At 34.9% G+C, this 16166-nt stretch overlaps 1 non-coding gene across 1 annotated transcript; it reads left to right on the top strand.

Moving 5' to 3' along the window:
* Positions 1-10722: 10722 nt before the first annotated feature.
* Positions 10723-10826, top strand: LOC126015364 (U6 spliceosomal RNA). The gene has a single exon (XR_007498232.1). It is a non-coding gene; the product is annotated as a U6 spliceosomal RNA (small nuclear RNA).
* The last annotated feature ends 5340 nt before the right edge of the window (positions 10827-16166 follow it).

Raw genomic sequence — 16166 nt, 5'->3', positions numbered from 1 at the left:
CTAAATGAATTTAAAGAGTGATTGATCCACTTTTTTGAAGAATGTCATGGGTAGACATGCTTAGAGAGATTGCATTAAATCTGTAAAATTATTGGGGTGTATTGATATTTTAATTATATTGATTCTCACAATCCATGAATGCGCTATGTGTCTCCATTTTTTCGTGTCCTCTTTTATTTCTTGAAACAGTGGTTTGCAATTTTCTTTGTATCAGTCCTTCACCTCTTTAATTAAGTTGAATCCAAGGTATTTGCATTTGTTTGGCACAAATGTGAATAGGATTGTATTTTTTAATGCCCATTTCTTTTTTACCATTATTTATTTATAAGAAGGCCATTGTAGCTACATAATTAACACTGTAGTATTAATAGAAATTTTGTGATTTTAGATTTATCTAAGTTACCAAAACTTATAAAATTAATTCAAATAATTAAATTAAAAAGTTAATTAAATTATTAAAAATATGCAGAAAAGGAAGGTGCTACAGTATAATAATCTAGTGAAAAATTTTCACAGCCAAAAGCAAAACAGCATTTTTTAGTTCAGCATTGAGTCTAATATCTCAAGGGAAGGTTTTCTCCATGCTTTGCTGGTCTAAAATTCTATGAATCTCTTCCACCTACTCATTCCTAAAGTTTGTTTATTCCAGAACTGGAAAGAACTTTTTAAATTTCTAAAAAGAAGATGCAACTTCAATGCAGCCAGTCCTTCCAGGAGTAGTAGAGCACTCAATTGCTTAGAAACTTTCCCATAGAATGTGTATGAAATTTTCCCACCAGAAAGCCCGATTCCAATAGAAGGTCCATAAATATGACTGAGTATGACATAACACATTATATTGCCTGTTAGGTAAGTGAATGAGCAGAAAATTTGCTATTCCCCAAATCAATAGTTGTAGTTTAAGTGGAGCCTTTCTTATGCTTCCAATCACTTTGCTATTCCAACTTTAGTTTATTGAAATATTCAGCCACTATTATTCTCACCTTCCAAATAATCTGGTGGCAAGATGAGGAGGTTCACCTTTACTCTTGTCCTTACCAAAATAGGGATGCCATTGCAAGGTTATCAAACATCCCTGCAAGGGTCGAAAAATGCAGAGTATGCAAAATAAACACTCCTATTCTCCATATTCTAGCTTCAAGGTAACACAACAGTTTTTTTTTTCCAGTTTTTTTAAGAACATCCCTAAGAATCCATAAGGGTTCAAGTTTCCTTTAGTGTGTCAATGACTTTACCACGTTAAAGTGAGCAGAGCAAACAAAGCTGGTTAATTGACTTTTTAGGTTCTATATTTTCTCCTGATATAGTCCACTTTAACAGATACCAGAACCTTCCAGACAACTGAAATTATACAAAATTATTATTTTATGAACTTAAATAGTGTCCCATCATGGTAAATAGTATATTGTTTATAGTCTCAAGACACATTGATCTGATTTGTAAATCCAGACTCAGAGCTCAGCTGGGTGCCATAATATTTTACGCTTTAGATGTAGTTTGACCCAGAGGGTTTTCAGTGATTTCCCTCACTGTAGAAAAACAGAACTTATAGCTCATAAATTCTTTGCCTGAAATGGAAAAAAGGCAGAGGTTAGTAGAGCTTGAGAGAAGACCTCAAGAAGGAGGGTGGATGTTTAAAAAAATCTTTCATCAGGATAATGTTTCTTTAGTTTTTTAATCTGTCTTTCATACTGCTCATTTTTATAGGGATATTTAATCTCAGAACATTAGAAAGATCAGAGGGTATAGAGAGGCATCAATGTCAGGTACTGGATAGGGTTACTTTTCCCTGCCTGCTCTTTCTCCTTGTACCACATTGGTAACAGAATGTGAAGTCTTCCCAGAATGGCTTAAGTGTCTGTCTTAGGCAGACACTTCAGTCATGCTTCTCAAGTCATGCTTCTGCACTGGAACACATCTGTGTCTGATTTATCTAGCACGTTGAAGGAGCCCAATAAACTCTGATAGAATATGGGCTTCCCTTTCCTCATGACAAAGTTGAAGGTACTCGCTATTAAAAAAATTCAGTATAGTACTGACCATAACAGAAAGAAATGAAGGACAGAGTTAGATTCATCATTTGTTTTCATTCATAAATATTTTGAGACTGCTAATCATTAGCTTTTGCTTAAAGATTAAAATGACTATAGGATACCACTGCATTGTGATTTGTTAGCAATAACTTTTTTTCTATAACTGATCTCTGTAGCTCAGTGAAATTAAATCATCACCAAGAATTTATTTAAGAAGCCACCTTAAGTACCACAATATGGTCTCATTTCATTCTTGGTGGGTTCCAGATCCCCATACCCCATGTGATTAGAATATTTGAGTGGGAAAATGTTTAGCCCTTTTTTACAGTACTTGGGGGAGTGAGAGGGTTGCCATTTGCTACTGTGTCCCATTCTCCTGCTAGAATTCTGCAGACTCTCCAGTCTGGTGGGAGGTCTAAGGCTGTGAATTTAGAAATGGTTCTGGCAGGGCAATAAATCAGGGGTAATGTTCCTAAGGAAATCAGCATCATTGAGAAAAAATGCAGACTAACATTACATTTTAAGACAATAGAGTTATAGTTTAGTGGATATAGGGGAAATAATGCAGCAGGAAGGTTGCTTGCCATGCATGTGCCAGATATTAAACTAGATTTGATATCTGGAATCTCATATAGTTCTGTGAACACCTCCAGGAGTGATCCCTAAGCACATGGCCATGACTAATTTCTGAGCAGAGCTTAGCATGGCCAAAATGAATAAAAATTGTATACAATATTTTCCGTCATATAATGTCCAACATTCATCCCTTCACAAGTGCACATTTCCCATCAACAATATCTTCAGTCATAAACAACTTTGCAACTGTGTATCTACACATGTTTCTATTAAAACTTATTTTTAAATAAAAAGAAAAGGAGAAATGTGTATATAACATAAAGCTGCAGAATATGTTTAAATTAAAATTTCTGGAGAACTTAAAATAATCTCTCAGAAAACTTGTAAATACCAATGCTCTGATTTTTCTTCAGATATGTCTATTTAATTGGTTCAAAGTGGATTCCAAGCCTCCATTTTTTAAAAAAAGTCTCAAGATGATTCTAATGTATATATAAGTAAGTAATAAGGAATTCTGCTTAGATGTGTATTGAAAAGAAATGAGTGTGGTAGCAGCAGTCTCCTTCTGATATTAGTCACTTCTAAATACAATATCCCACATAAGCAAAGCATTTTAAGGTTTCTGATATTGCTAATTAATATTTCTGGAATTTTAAATCTGAATTTTGTAATCCTTCCTTAGCTCATAGATGAGGAAAAACTGCTGTCATTTAAAAGAAGAAAACGTCCTGTCATTTAAAAGAAAAAAATTCTTTTAAAAGGTTTTTTGAGGGCCAAATGAATAACACAATGTTTTATAATATTTGCCTTATAAGTGTAATGTTGAAAGTTAAACCCCTTTATGCCACCATATATAGCAAGTACCATCCAAATAGCTCTGTTAGTCCCAAAGGAACAAAGTTAATTTCTGGTCACATAGGCCCCAGTTTTCTGATGTCTGTGTTTGTGTGTGTGTGAATACCGCTATAAAAGAATGAGATCACTGGTCATGTAGGTGTGCTATACCACAATTTAAATGTGGCTCCACTGAGCAGCATAGTATAAAGTTTATCTGATGTGTCATTCATCACAACATCATCAATAAAAAACAGGGAAGGTGAAGAGATGAAAGGAAAAAATGCAGTTAACGACTGAAAAATATTTATACATAATACTGAGTAATAAAACTTAATACTATTTAATACTATTTTGTCTTCAGTTTAACTTGGTGATGAATAATCAGAAAGATTTCCAAACTAATAAGAACCCTATAACCTAACCCCAAATTCCAGGTATGGTATAACAAACAGCTGTTTCAATGTTAACTGTTTTGTTTATGATATTGCATTATGATTACTTTGGAAATGATTTTAGGATATATTTTTAAAACTTTTAGGTATAATATAGTACCTTGATACCTACAACTCAATATTTTACTCCAGCAAAGTAATATACACTTGCAATATTACTCTCACATCTCCAACTAACTTTTTTACCAAAATGAATGATTGTAGATTAAGAGTTGGACAATATTTTCTTTCTGTAATTTTAACTTTGAAAAATGTAATTAAAATAAAATAATTTAATTTCAATTAATTTTCTGAGAGGAATATGAGGTGGGAGAGAGAGAATACTAGCATACACATTTTAGGTTGAGATGTGGAAATTTAGCCTGAGAAGTTTTGTAAGTAAATAAGCTTAGCTTCAAAGAAAAAAAAAACATTATTTTGTCGGGGGCCACACCCGGTGGCCCTCAGGATTACTCCTGACAGGCTTAGGGAACTATATAAAGATGCCAGGGATAAAATCCAGATTGGCCACGTGAAAGGGGCTCCAGCCCCTGAAAGAAAACCTTTAAAATTCAATATTGTTCATTTTTAGCTTAACCCATATCCAACACTTAAGAAAGAAAATCAAGCCACAGTGGTAGTACAATTGGTAAAGTATTTGCCTTTCATATGGCCTGATTTCCTAACACAACCAATGATTCTCTGTTTCTCACCAGGAGTAATTCCTGAGCACCAATCAGTGAGGGCCCTAAAACAAAAACAAAAATATAAATCTATATTTGGAAATTATTTTTCAAACTTTAGATTTAAAGCAAAGATGAAATGTTTATATGCTCTACTTAAAATACTTCATGCATTTTTTCATGCATTTAATTTTGGTTTATTTAGAATATACAATTTTCAGATATTTTCCTTTAATAAAATAAAAGTTAAATAAAAATCAGTAGGATGACATTTATGTTCTAGTTACTTCTCAAAATTCTACATAACGTATTTTTCGGCATATAAGATGACTGGGCATATAAGACGACCACCTACAGTTCCTATTAAAATACAAGGTTTGGGGCCAGAGCAGTGGCACAAATGGTAGGGTGTTTGCCTTGTATGTATTAGCCTAGAAAGGACTATGGTTTGATTCCCCAGAGTCCCATATGGTTCTCCAAGCCAGGAGCAATTTCCGAGTGTGTAGCCATGAGTAACCCCCGAGTATCACTGGGTGTGGCCCAAAAACCAAAAAAAGAAAAAAAGAGGGTTTGGGCTATACTCGCTGTATAAGACTACCTCTCTTTTAAAGCACACCAAATGGAAATTATAAAACGTAAGAGAAAAGAGTAGAATCCTCAAAAGGTTAACAGTATATGTTTAATAAACATAAACTTTGGAGTACCAACAATCATTTTACATTTGTCATTTGTAGTGAGTGACTGTGATTTTTAATTGTGATCTACTTTGAGATGGGGGAGAGGGAGCACCTCCAAAAGCAGCTGACAGGGGTGCAGTGATTAATAGGACAGCAAAAAGGAGACAGAGCGCCTCTTCTGTGTCCCATAAAAGATGCAAAGAGGACTGAGCACCGGAAAGCCGCATACCCGGTGGCTGGATGAGATGCAGAGCTCGGTAAGTCAGCTCCTGAAAAATTAATCAGGACAAGCAGAGGACTGAGCACTGGAAAGCCACATATCATCAATAACACCCAGCGGCTGAATGGGATGCAGCTGCTTGGTAACTCAGCTCCTCTGTGTGCCCTGAAAGATTAATCAGGACAAGCAGAGGACTGAGTGATAACGCCTGGCAGCTGGATGGGATGCTGTGGTAAGAGGGGGTGGATCACTAGTCTCTGAAGCTGGAGTAAGTTTCAGCATGCCCTGTACCTACATATAAGATGAACCCTGACCTTTTTTTAATATATCTTTATTTAAACACCGTTATCACAAGCATAATTGTAGTTGTGTTTCAGTCATAAAAGAACACCCCCTTCACAAGTACAACATTCTCAGCACCAATGCCCCTATGTCCTCTCTCTTCCTACCGGCTGCCTGTATTCGTTTGAGACAGGCTTTCTACATCCATCACTCAATGACATTGTTACTATGATATTTCTAAGCATAGTTTTTTCTCTAAATGCACTCACCGAACTCTTTGTGGTGAACTTCCTATCTTGAGCTGAACCTTTTGGCCCTAATCTCTGGGAATTATTTCAACGTCTTTAATTTTTCTTAAAACCCATAGATAAGTGAGACTATTCTGTGTCTATCTCTCTCCCTCTGACTTATTTCACTCAGCATAATAGATTCCAGGTACATCCATGTATAGGAATTTTTCATGACTTCATCTCTCCTGAAGGCTGCATAATATTCTATTGTGTATAAGTACCACAGTTTCTTTAGCCATTCATCTGTTAAAGGGCATCTTGATTGTTTTCAGAGTCTATGTGCTGCAAAGAATATAGATGTGAGGAAGGGATTTTATATTGAGTTTTGGAGTGCTTAGGGGATATATGTAGAAGTGGTATAGCTAGATCAAATGAGAGCTTAATTTCCAATTTTTTTGAGGAATCTCCATATTGTTTTTCATAATGGCTGGACTAGATGGCATTTCCACCTACAGTGAATAAGAGTTCCTTTCTCCCCACATCCCCACCAGCACTGATTTTTCATGTCCTTCATGATGTGTGCTGTGAGATGGTACCTCATTGTTGCTTTGATTTGTATCTTCCTGATGATTAGTGATGTGGAGCATTTCTTCATGTTCTTTTTGGCCATTTGTATTTCTTTGAGAAATTGTATGTTTATTGCTTCTCCCCATTTTTTGATGGGATTAGATGTTTTTCTTTATTGTTGTTCCATTCTGTCAGAACCTTGTATATCTTAGTTATTATCTCCTTATCTGATGGGTATTGGGAGAACAGCTTCTCCAATTCTCTGGGTGGCTTTTTTAATCCTAGGCATTATTTCCTTTGAAGTGAAAAAGCTTCTCAACTTAATATAGTCCATTTGTGTATCTCTGCTTCAACTTGTTTGGAGAGTGCTGTTTCTTCCTTGAAGATGCCTTTAGTTTTAATGTCCTGGTGTGTTTTACCTACGTGTTGTTCTACATACCTTATGGTTTCAGGTCTGATATCAAGGTCTTTAATATATTTGCATTTGACATTGGTTCATGATGTTAGCTGGAGGTTTGAGACTGTTTTTTTTTTTTTTTTTGCATTTAGATGACCAATTGTGCCAACACCACTTGTTGAAGAGACTTTCTTTTCTTCATTTTGCATTTATTGCCCATTTATCAAAGATTAATTGATTGTATATCTGGGGAGCATTCTCTAAATACTCAAGTCTATTCTATTGATCTGAGGGTCTGTCTTTATTGCAACCCCATACTGTTTTAATGATTATAGTTTTGTAATACAGTTTAAAATTGGGGAAAGTGATGCCTCCCATATTTCTTTTCTCAAGGATTTCTTTAGCTATTCATGGGTGTTTATTGTCCCAGATGAATTTTAAGAGTGTTTGATCCACTTCATTGAAGAATGTCATGAGTTTCTTTAGAAGGATTGCATTAAATCTGGACAATGCCTTCAGGGAGTATTACCATTAATGATGTTAATCCTGCCAAATCATGAGCAGGGTATATGTTTTCATTTCCGCATGTCTTTTCTTATTTCATGAAGCAGAGTTTTGTAGTTTTCTTTGTATAAGTCCTTCATATCATTAGTTACATTGACTCCAAGATATTTGAGTTTGTGGGGCACTAATATAAATGGGATTGTTTTATGATGTCCATTTCTTCTCTATAATTCTTGTTGTATATGAAGGACTTTAATTTTTATGTGTTAATTTTGTAGTCTACCATTTTGCTATAGGAATCTATTGTTTCTAGACGCTTTTTGGTAGAGTCTTTAGGGTTTTCTAAATATAGTATCATGGCATCTGTAAACAGTTAAAGCTTGACGTTTCCTTTCCTATCTGGATACCCTTGATATCTTTTGCTTACCTAATTGCTATGGCAAGAACTTCCAGCACTATGTTGAATAGGAGTGGTGAGCGAGGACAGCCTTGTCTTGTACGAGATTTTAGAGAAAAGTCTTTTAGTTTATCTCCATTGAGGATAATATTTGCCATTGGCTTGTGGTATATGCTCGTGACTATTTTGAGAAAAGTTCCTTCCATTCTAATCTTTTTCTTTTTGTTTTTTGAGTCAAACCCGGCAGTGCTCAGGGGTTACTCCTGGCTCTAGGCTCAGAAATTATCCCTGGCAGGCACAGGGGACCATACCGGGTGCCAGGATTTGAACCACCATCCTTCTGCTTGAAAGGCTTACCTCCATGCTATCTCTCTGGCCCCTCCATTCCCATCTTGATGAGAGTTTTTATCAAGAATGGATATTGGTTGGGGCCGGCGAAGTGGCGCTAGAGGTAAGGTGTCTGCCTTGCAAGCGCTAGCCAAGGAAGGACTGCGGTTCAATCCCCCGGCATCTCATATGATCCTTCCAAGCCAGGGGCAATTTCAGAGTGCTTAGCCAGGAGTAACCCCTGAGTATCAAATGGCTGTGGCCAAAACAAAACAAAACAAAACAAAAGAATGGATGTTGGACCTTACCAAATGCTTTCTCTGCATCTACTGATATGATCATGTTTTTTTTTATTTTTGTTGATATGGTATATTATGTTGATTGATTTATGGATGTAAAACCATCCTTGCATTCCTGGAATGAAACCTACTTGGTCATGGTGCATGGCCTTCTTAATGAGTCATTGGATCCTATTTGCCAGAATTTTGTTGAGGATCTTTGCATCTGTGACTAACCCCAACTTTTAAGAAGTTTTTCATGGGTCAAAAAGTCATCTTATACACAGGAAAATATGATAATCTGATTTCAGGTCTTACAGAAATATTTTGTTTTGTTTTTATGTGTTGTTTTTATGTTGTAAGTTAGATGTCTTATATATTTATTATGCATTACTAAGGTAATTTATAGAATTATATCTATCTAACTATATAATTTTTTTTTGCTTTTTGGGCCACACCCGGTGATGCTCAGGGATTACTCCTGGCTATGTGCTCAGAAATTGTTCGGGACCATATGGGATGCTGGGGGATCAACCCGTGGTTTGTCCTAGGTTAACCCTATAGAAAACCTTGTATCTCTTAGAAGGGGATTCCCTTTTTGAATGACCTCAATATTTACTGTGCCTATGCAGGAAGGAAGAAAGAAAGAAAGAGACAAAAAACTCAAAATAATCTTTTTTTTTCTTTTATCTAGTTTTTGTCGATTTCTTTGTTTTGGTGTGGGTATTGAAGTAGTTGTCCACTTTTTTATTTATATGTTTACCTTTTCTTTCTTCTTTTATCTTCTTCCTTTTTGTGCTCTGTCATGTTTTTTTAATCTTAAGACCATGGCAATTATGTAGTGCATATCTTTATTGCTGCAGTGCTCACTGGATATTTTATTTGATACTTCTTTTTGAACTGTTGTGATGTATCACCTTTTTTTTCCCCTTTATCTCTCAAACTGAGGATGAGAGCCTCTTGAAGGACTCCGCCCATTGTCAGCATAGTTGATATTTACCCCATTTTATTACTTTTCTCTTCCTCAAACAAAACCACATAACTTGAACTCTCTAGTCCCGCCTCCCAATTAGAGAGGAAAGTAATGGAGGTACCAAGACAAAACAGTTATAAGATCACTAAGTAGTAAACTAGACACAGAGAGGACCACATTTCTAGCAGCCCCTGGGGTGAGGGTGGAGGATATGGGAGGCAGGATGGAACGGAGGTGGAAAGAGGACAATTCAGTGATGGGAATTCCCGATTCACTGTTAATACGTACCTGGAATATTACTGTGAACAATATGTAAGCCACTATGATTAAAATAAAAATTATATTAAAAAAGAAATAAAGAAAAGAAAAGAAAAAAAATAGAATCTTTGGGGCCAGTGCAATAGCACAGCGATAAGGCATTTGCCTTGCACACAGCTGACCCAGAACAACTTTCTGGGTTCCATCCCCAGTGTCCAATATGGTCCCCTAAAGCCAGGAGTGATTTCTGAGCACAGATCCAGGAGTAACCCCTGAGCATCATTAGGTAGAGTCCAAAAATAAAAAAAAAATAGAATCTTTGATATGTTTACTATTTACTTAAGAACAGTGATATATATGTATATATGTATATGAAAAATAAGTCATACTTAGAAACTACATGAAAATACATGAAGCTCCTTATTTTTACCATCAAGTTATACATGTCTAATAAATACGTTTAAATATAAAAAAGGAATTCTGTCAATATTCTTAAAATTCAAAACAATTTCATAATTTTCAGTCATTTCTTCCTTGCAAATGGGAAGCCATTTCTGCTGAAGATTAAGATTAGTAAAGCTCATCCTTTCCTTCCCAAATTTCATCTCTCCATAGTTTTTCTCTGTAACATTAGATATCTTGTTTGATAATTATTAGCTTTCTACACTTAATTTATTATTATTATATAATTTTATATAATTATATAATAATTATTATTAGCTTTCTACACTTAATTTTTTCATTCTATTAGTGATTTTCAAGTACTCTTTATTTTAATATACTCAGAAGTGACTTATTAGAATTGCTTTATTCTTGTGCTTTTATAAAATCTATATTTAAGTTTTGATGGTCAGAAATATGACTCAAAGGGTTGTAGCAAATGTTCTGCATGCAGAAGTCATGAGTTTGATTGCTGACCTCATGGTTCCCATTACTGCTTGGTATGCACCTTAAAACCAATCTAGAAGGAACTCCTAGAGGTTTTATCATAGACTACAAAAAAATAAAATTTGCATGCATGCTGCACATGGATTGCTTAAAACTTTTTCAGAGTGCTTGATTTTGCAGCATATGTAAAATTGGAATGATGCAGAGATGATTATCATGTCCCCTACAGAAGGATGGCATGCAAATTCATGAAGCATTCTATATTTTTGAAATAAAAAACAACAAAGCTCACATCACTTATAATTAGGGAAATTCAAATCAAGACAACAATGAGTTCTAATATCAGTGTGGATGGCACATATCAACAATTTGTGTTGGTGGGATGTGGTGAAAAAAGAGCTCCCATTCATTGTTGGTAGGAATAATATCTAGTTTAATTCCTAAGGAATACAATATGGAATATTCTTGGTAAACTTACAATCAAACTGTCATATGACCCAACAATCCCGCTTTTAGATATCTATCTCCAGAACAACAACAACAACAAAATACTCACCCAAAAGTATGCATAAGCACTGCTATTCATGCAGCATTCAGTAAAATAGCTAATAGTTGGAATCAACCTAACTTTCCAAAAGTAGGTAAGTGGATCATGAAGATGTGGTACATACATACAATGGAATGCTACATGCTGTAAGGAATGCTGCAATTGTGTAATTCACAATTTGCTGCAACATGGATTAAACTAAAATATATTATGTTAAATGAGGTATGACAGAAGAATAATTACAAGATAATATCACTAATATGTGGTATTTAGAATAATTGTGAAGAAATGCAATGGCTTAATATTGAGAACATTTTAGAACCCAGAATTTAGTGAGGAAAATAAAATAAATTGGGGGGAGAAGAAAGACACATATAAAATTATGGGAGGCAGGGGATAAGGAGTCTCAGGCATATTGGTAGTGTTAAGAAAGGATATAATAGGGCTGGAGCAATGGTGCAGCTGTACAGCATTTGCCTTGCATGTGGCTGACCCAGGAAGGATCATGGTTCAATCCCCCTGCATCCCATATAGTCCCCTGAACCAGGAGTATTTTCTGAGTGCATAGCCAGGAGTAACTCCTGAGTGTCACCAGGTGTGGCCCAAAACCAAACCAAAACAAAAACAGAAAAAATAAAGAACATAACTAAATATAAAAGCCACTGAGTCAACACTAAAGATATCATAAAACCCAAACTTTAACAAGCAAGTTTTGAAGGTTCCTGTAAAGATAGCAGGATTGGGGGAGGGAGTCTGATGCCATTAGATGGACTCTGGGACTATTTGTGGAGGGAGTTTGACACCATTGGTGGGATTGATCCTGAAACATTGTATGTCTAAAACCAAACTATGAATAACTTTGTAAATCACAATGGTTTAAATAAGAAAAAATAAAACCGTAGTTTTCCAGATTTTGTTTTTATGTATACTTTTTTCCTTTCCAAAATATATCTTCAGCTACTGAGACCTATGATCCTGTCCTTTATCTTGTGGTTTCTATTATTACCTGGTAACTCATATGAATAGTCAAGGTTTACTTCAGGCTTTTAATTTTCTCAAAAATAAGGTATTTGACTCATCTTAAATAAATAGGAGATTTAGTTAGTGAAAAATTCATCATAATTAAAATGATTCAGCCTTACTTTAAGGAAAAGAAAAGAGATCACATCTCAGTACAGTTACTGAAAACTATTTTTATATTGTCCCTCACCTTGACTCATACTGGTGACTCTGCTAGGCTGATGCATATTTCTACATGAAATTACCTGTTTTAATTTACTTTAATTCTATTTGCAACTCTCTGATTGTACCTTATTACTATTTTGAACTTTCTGTGCTGCTACCCAAGTTCAAAACTACAGGAACTAGTTTTCACTCTCATAAGAATTTTCTGCTGGAAACACATTTGGTCTCTAAGTGGATATCTGTTTTTATTATTGTTCTATATTATATAATTTTCCCTAAATTTAGGAGAATCTAATATTTTTTCAGGCTTACTAACATTTGCTGTGCTTCACATCATATTATTGTTTTGTAAAGGGCACCATGATTGCTTTTTCCTTATCTGGATTCCATCAGTGCCATTATACAAAAAAAGTAACTCTTATTTCATTTCATTGCTGAAGGAGAATATTCCAGTTTTTATCTTCCATTGCTCACTTTGTACCAGTTTGGATGAAGAATGAGATGTTGTGTTTAATAACAATATCATAATCAATAATAATATTTCATCATGGTCTATACTTTGCTTTAAAATTTGGGAACCTCTTTCTAAAGAATGACTATATTCATGTCTGTTTTTAATTTCTTATATACATAACTAACTTGAGATATCTGGAATTGCATCTGTAGTTTGTGGTGCAAATGTAATTTTATTTGTGTGTGTATGTGTGTGCATGTGTTGTGGTGTGGTATTTTGGGCTATACTAATTAGTATTCAGGACTTATTCCTGGCTCAGGGATTTCTTCTGATGCTGTTCTATGGATTTTATGAAAGGCCAAGGATTACTATCTGCTATACTATCTATCCAACCCTTTATTTTGTATCTTATCTCAAATAGTTAAAATGTCTCAATAACGTGCTGAATGTAAATATATTTCAAATTTTCATCATTTTGTTAAAATGTGTCACATTTAAGCCATAAAGGAATTCGTTTAGATGTTTGGATTGTTTGGATGTTAGATCTTAGAAATCCACATGTTAAGCAAATTTTAAAGAATAAATATCCTTAAATTCTTTAGCTATTGTTTTGAGGCCACATTGCAGCACTACTTAGGGTTCATGCAGCTCTGTGTTTGAAGATTGTTTCTGGCAGTACTCAAGAAACTATATGCACTCCCTCTATGCACTATATATACACTATAATATATGCATATATATTGTGCATATAACTATATGCACAAATAGCCTTTCTGCTATACTCTTTCTCAACTCCGAATAACCTCTTTAATCAAGCCTAGGGTACTATGAATGAAACTCAGCACACATTTCTTCTCTATGACATGTGCTCCTTGTTTGAATTGTGCATGCTTCTTCAATGAATGTTGAATGCTTAAAAGCAAAGTGAATATTTAGTATGTCATTCCTTTAAGCAAGAATGGGTCACACTTCTCTTCTCATACCTGTAGACACTAACTTATTGGCAGCTTAAATAATATCAAAGGTTTGGAGAATGCTTCCAGAATAGAGTGGCAAGAGGAGGAACAGGAGTGATAGATGTTATAGCATGTAGGAAGTTTGTTTTTCTCTCTGTTGACAGACCTGGATTAAATTAACAGCACTTCAGTCTCTTAAGTGTGACCTCTGATTTTGAAGAACCAGAGCAAACTCTGAGCAGCTGTGGTTATGCTCCCCCTGTCCCTTCCCCCCAAATAAAAGCTAGAGGGAGAAGTTTAACCAAAGAGAGGACGCAGTAGTTTCTTTTGTACTAAAGGAGTGAGGTATAGGTGCTTAGTATCAGCAGATATGTGACTATAAACTGGGGAATACAGGGATGATGACACTAGAGGTAGATATTATGCGACTTAATTGAGAAAACTGTGGTTCCAGGTTAAATAATGCTCATTATTTGGCAAGCACTTAATAATTGGGTAGCACTGACTGATTAAGAAATATATCTCTGATGCATCAGTATAAAATTTCATGGTAGTAGGACATTCTATAAGATAAAATCAAAATGGTGATGAAGGGGATCTCAGTTAGCTTGTGTGGGAAAATTAATTCTAAGGATTTTGCCAGTAGGCAGTTTTAAAATAATTAGACCTAATAGAGTTGGCTATGGTAAATGGAGAGAACAAAGAGATAGAACCAGGAAGTGGCTGTTTAATAGATTGTCCATCTTGCTTTTTTTCCCCAAAAAGCCACCTCTTTGCTTTATAGGTGTTAGTAACATATTTCCTTATTGACATTAGTCTTAATGTGATTTATCCTATGCATTATGTGTGCACTAGTGAATGATGTATTTTCAAAATTTTGACTATGAATATATGAGGGAAATAGAAAGCCTGTCTAGAGTACAGGCGAGGGTGGGGTGGGGAGGAGGGACTATGGAAAGACCCTATATAAATCTTAGTTTCAGATCTTCTAGTTCCTCATTTAGGATTCTTCTATGTACTGATATTTTGTCTAGTGGGTCTACCCAGTAATAATAGTTGCATTTTTTTTGTTCTGTCTATATGTTTTCTGGGTTTGTGAGCAAAAGTCTTACTAACTTTGCTCAAACAATATTTGGTACATATATGTGCATTAAAGTTTGTATTTCCTGGTCTATTGTACCCTTGCTCCTTAAATAATATTTATCCTTGTCTTTAATTATTTTCTTTAAATTGAATAAAAATTTGTCTGATAAAAGTATGAGTGGCTCAGATTTGTTTTGTTTTCAATTGACTTATGCACTTTTTTTCCCCATTCTTTTACTCTGAGCTGGTGATTTTAGAGGTGTTTAATCTAAGCAGGAAATGGAAGGATTTTGTTTCCTGAGACCTTACCCACTCTGTGCTTTTTGACAGGAGAGTTAGTCTATTGACATTTAAAGAGACATTATTGATATAAAAGAAAAGAAAAGTGGATGAGGCCTGGAGCCAAGGGGTCTCAGGAACATTAAGTGGAAAAACAAAAGAGGTCATATATAAATACTCAAATCAAAGTCAACAACAACAGAATCAAGAGAGCCAAACTCTAACAAACTAAACACAAAATGGATCTGTAATACTAATAGATCAGGAGGCTAAGAGTGGAGGTTTGGGATGTATTCAGGTAACTTTGGTGGAGGGAGGTCAACACTAATGATGGGAATGGCCCTGATTCACTGTCACTAAACACCAGAAATACAACTGTGAAATACTTGTAATTCACAATGGCCTCAATAAAAAATGATCTAATCATTTTCTAGGCAAAACACTAGGAAAGAATGTGATATGGAAATTGAAATACAAAATAAAGGCAAAGCACCATTCACAGATTCACCAGTAAATAAGGAGTTTCCAAGAAAACATAAAAAAGGTCATCATTAGTGAATCAACAAGAAGTTGAAGGATAACATAGATTTGGCTCTATATTCAGACACAATCCAATATTATTTTCTTGGATTTTGAATTTTATAATTTCACTTAGGCCACAGAGATATCTCATTATTGTGTAGAATATGCCCCCAGGAAATATTAAAGTAATTTAAAATAATTTCAATGTTAAAAAACCTGGATGATTTATATCCAGAAAACAAGAATATTTTCTCTGCAGAGGGCTACTTGACAAGTCTATATAGATAAATGAAAGGAAAAGCCCTATAGATAGTTATGAAAAGCCAAAGATGACAAAGACAGGGAAGAGTTAGTTGTGAAATGCTCCCTGTGAAATTGAACAGTTTGATGTCTTTATTCATTTTGTATTCCCTTCACATTGCTTTCATTACTTGAACACTTTTTGGTGTCATTAAGACATCAATATTATTTATTGCATTACCCATGTAAATGGATGGGAATGGTTCTATGTTAATTCTTATATGACCCAGGGTTGTTACCGGAAAATAGCCTAGAAGTAAAAGTGAGATATCCAAAGAATGA

The sequence above is a fragment of the Suncus etruscus genome, chromosome 7 (assembly GCF_024139225.1).
Source record: "Suncus etruscus isolate mSunEtr1 chromosome 7, mSunEtr1.pri.cur, whole genome shotgun sequence".
In the NCBI taxonomy this organism is placed as follows: Eukaryota; Metazoa; Chordata; class Mammalia; order Eulipotyphla; family Soricidae; genus Suncus; species Suncus etruscus.
This window is presented reverse-complemented; position numbering and strand designations above follow the sequence as displayed.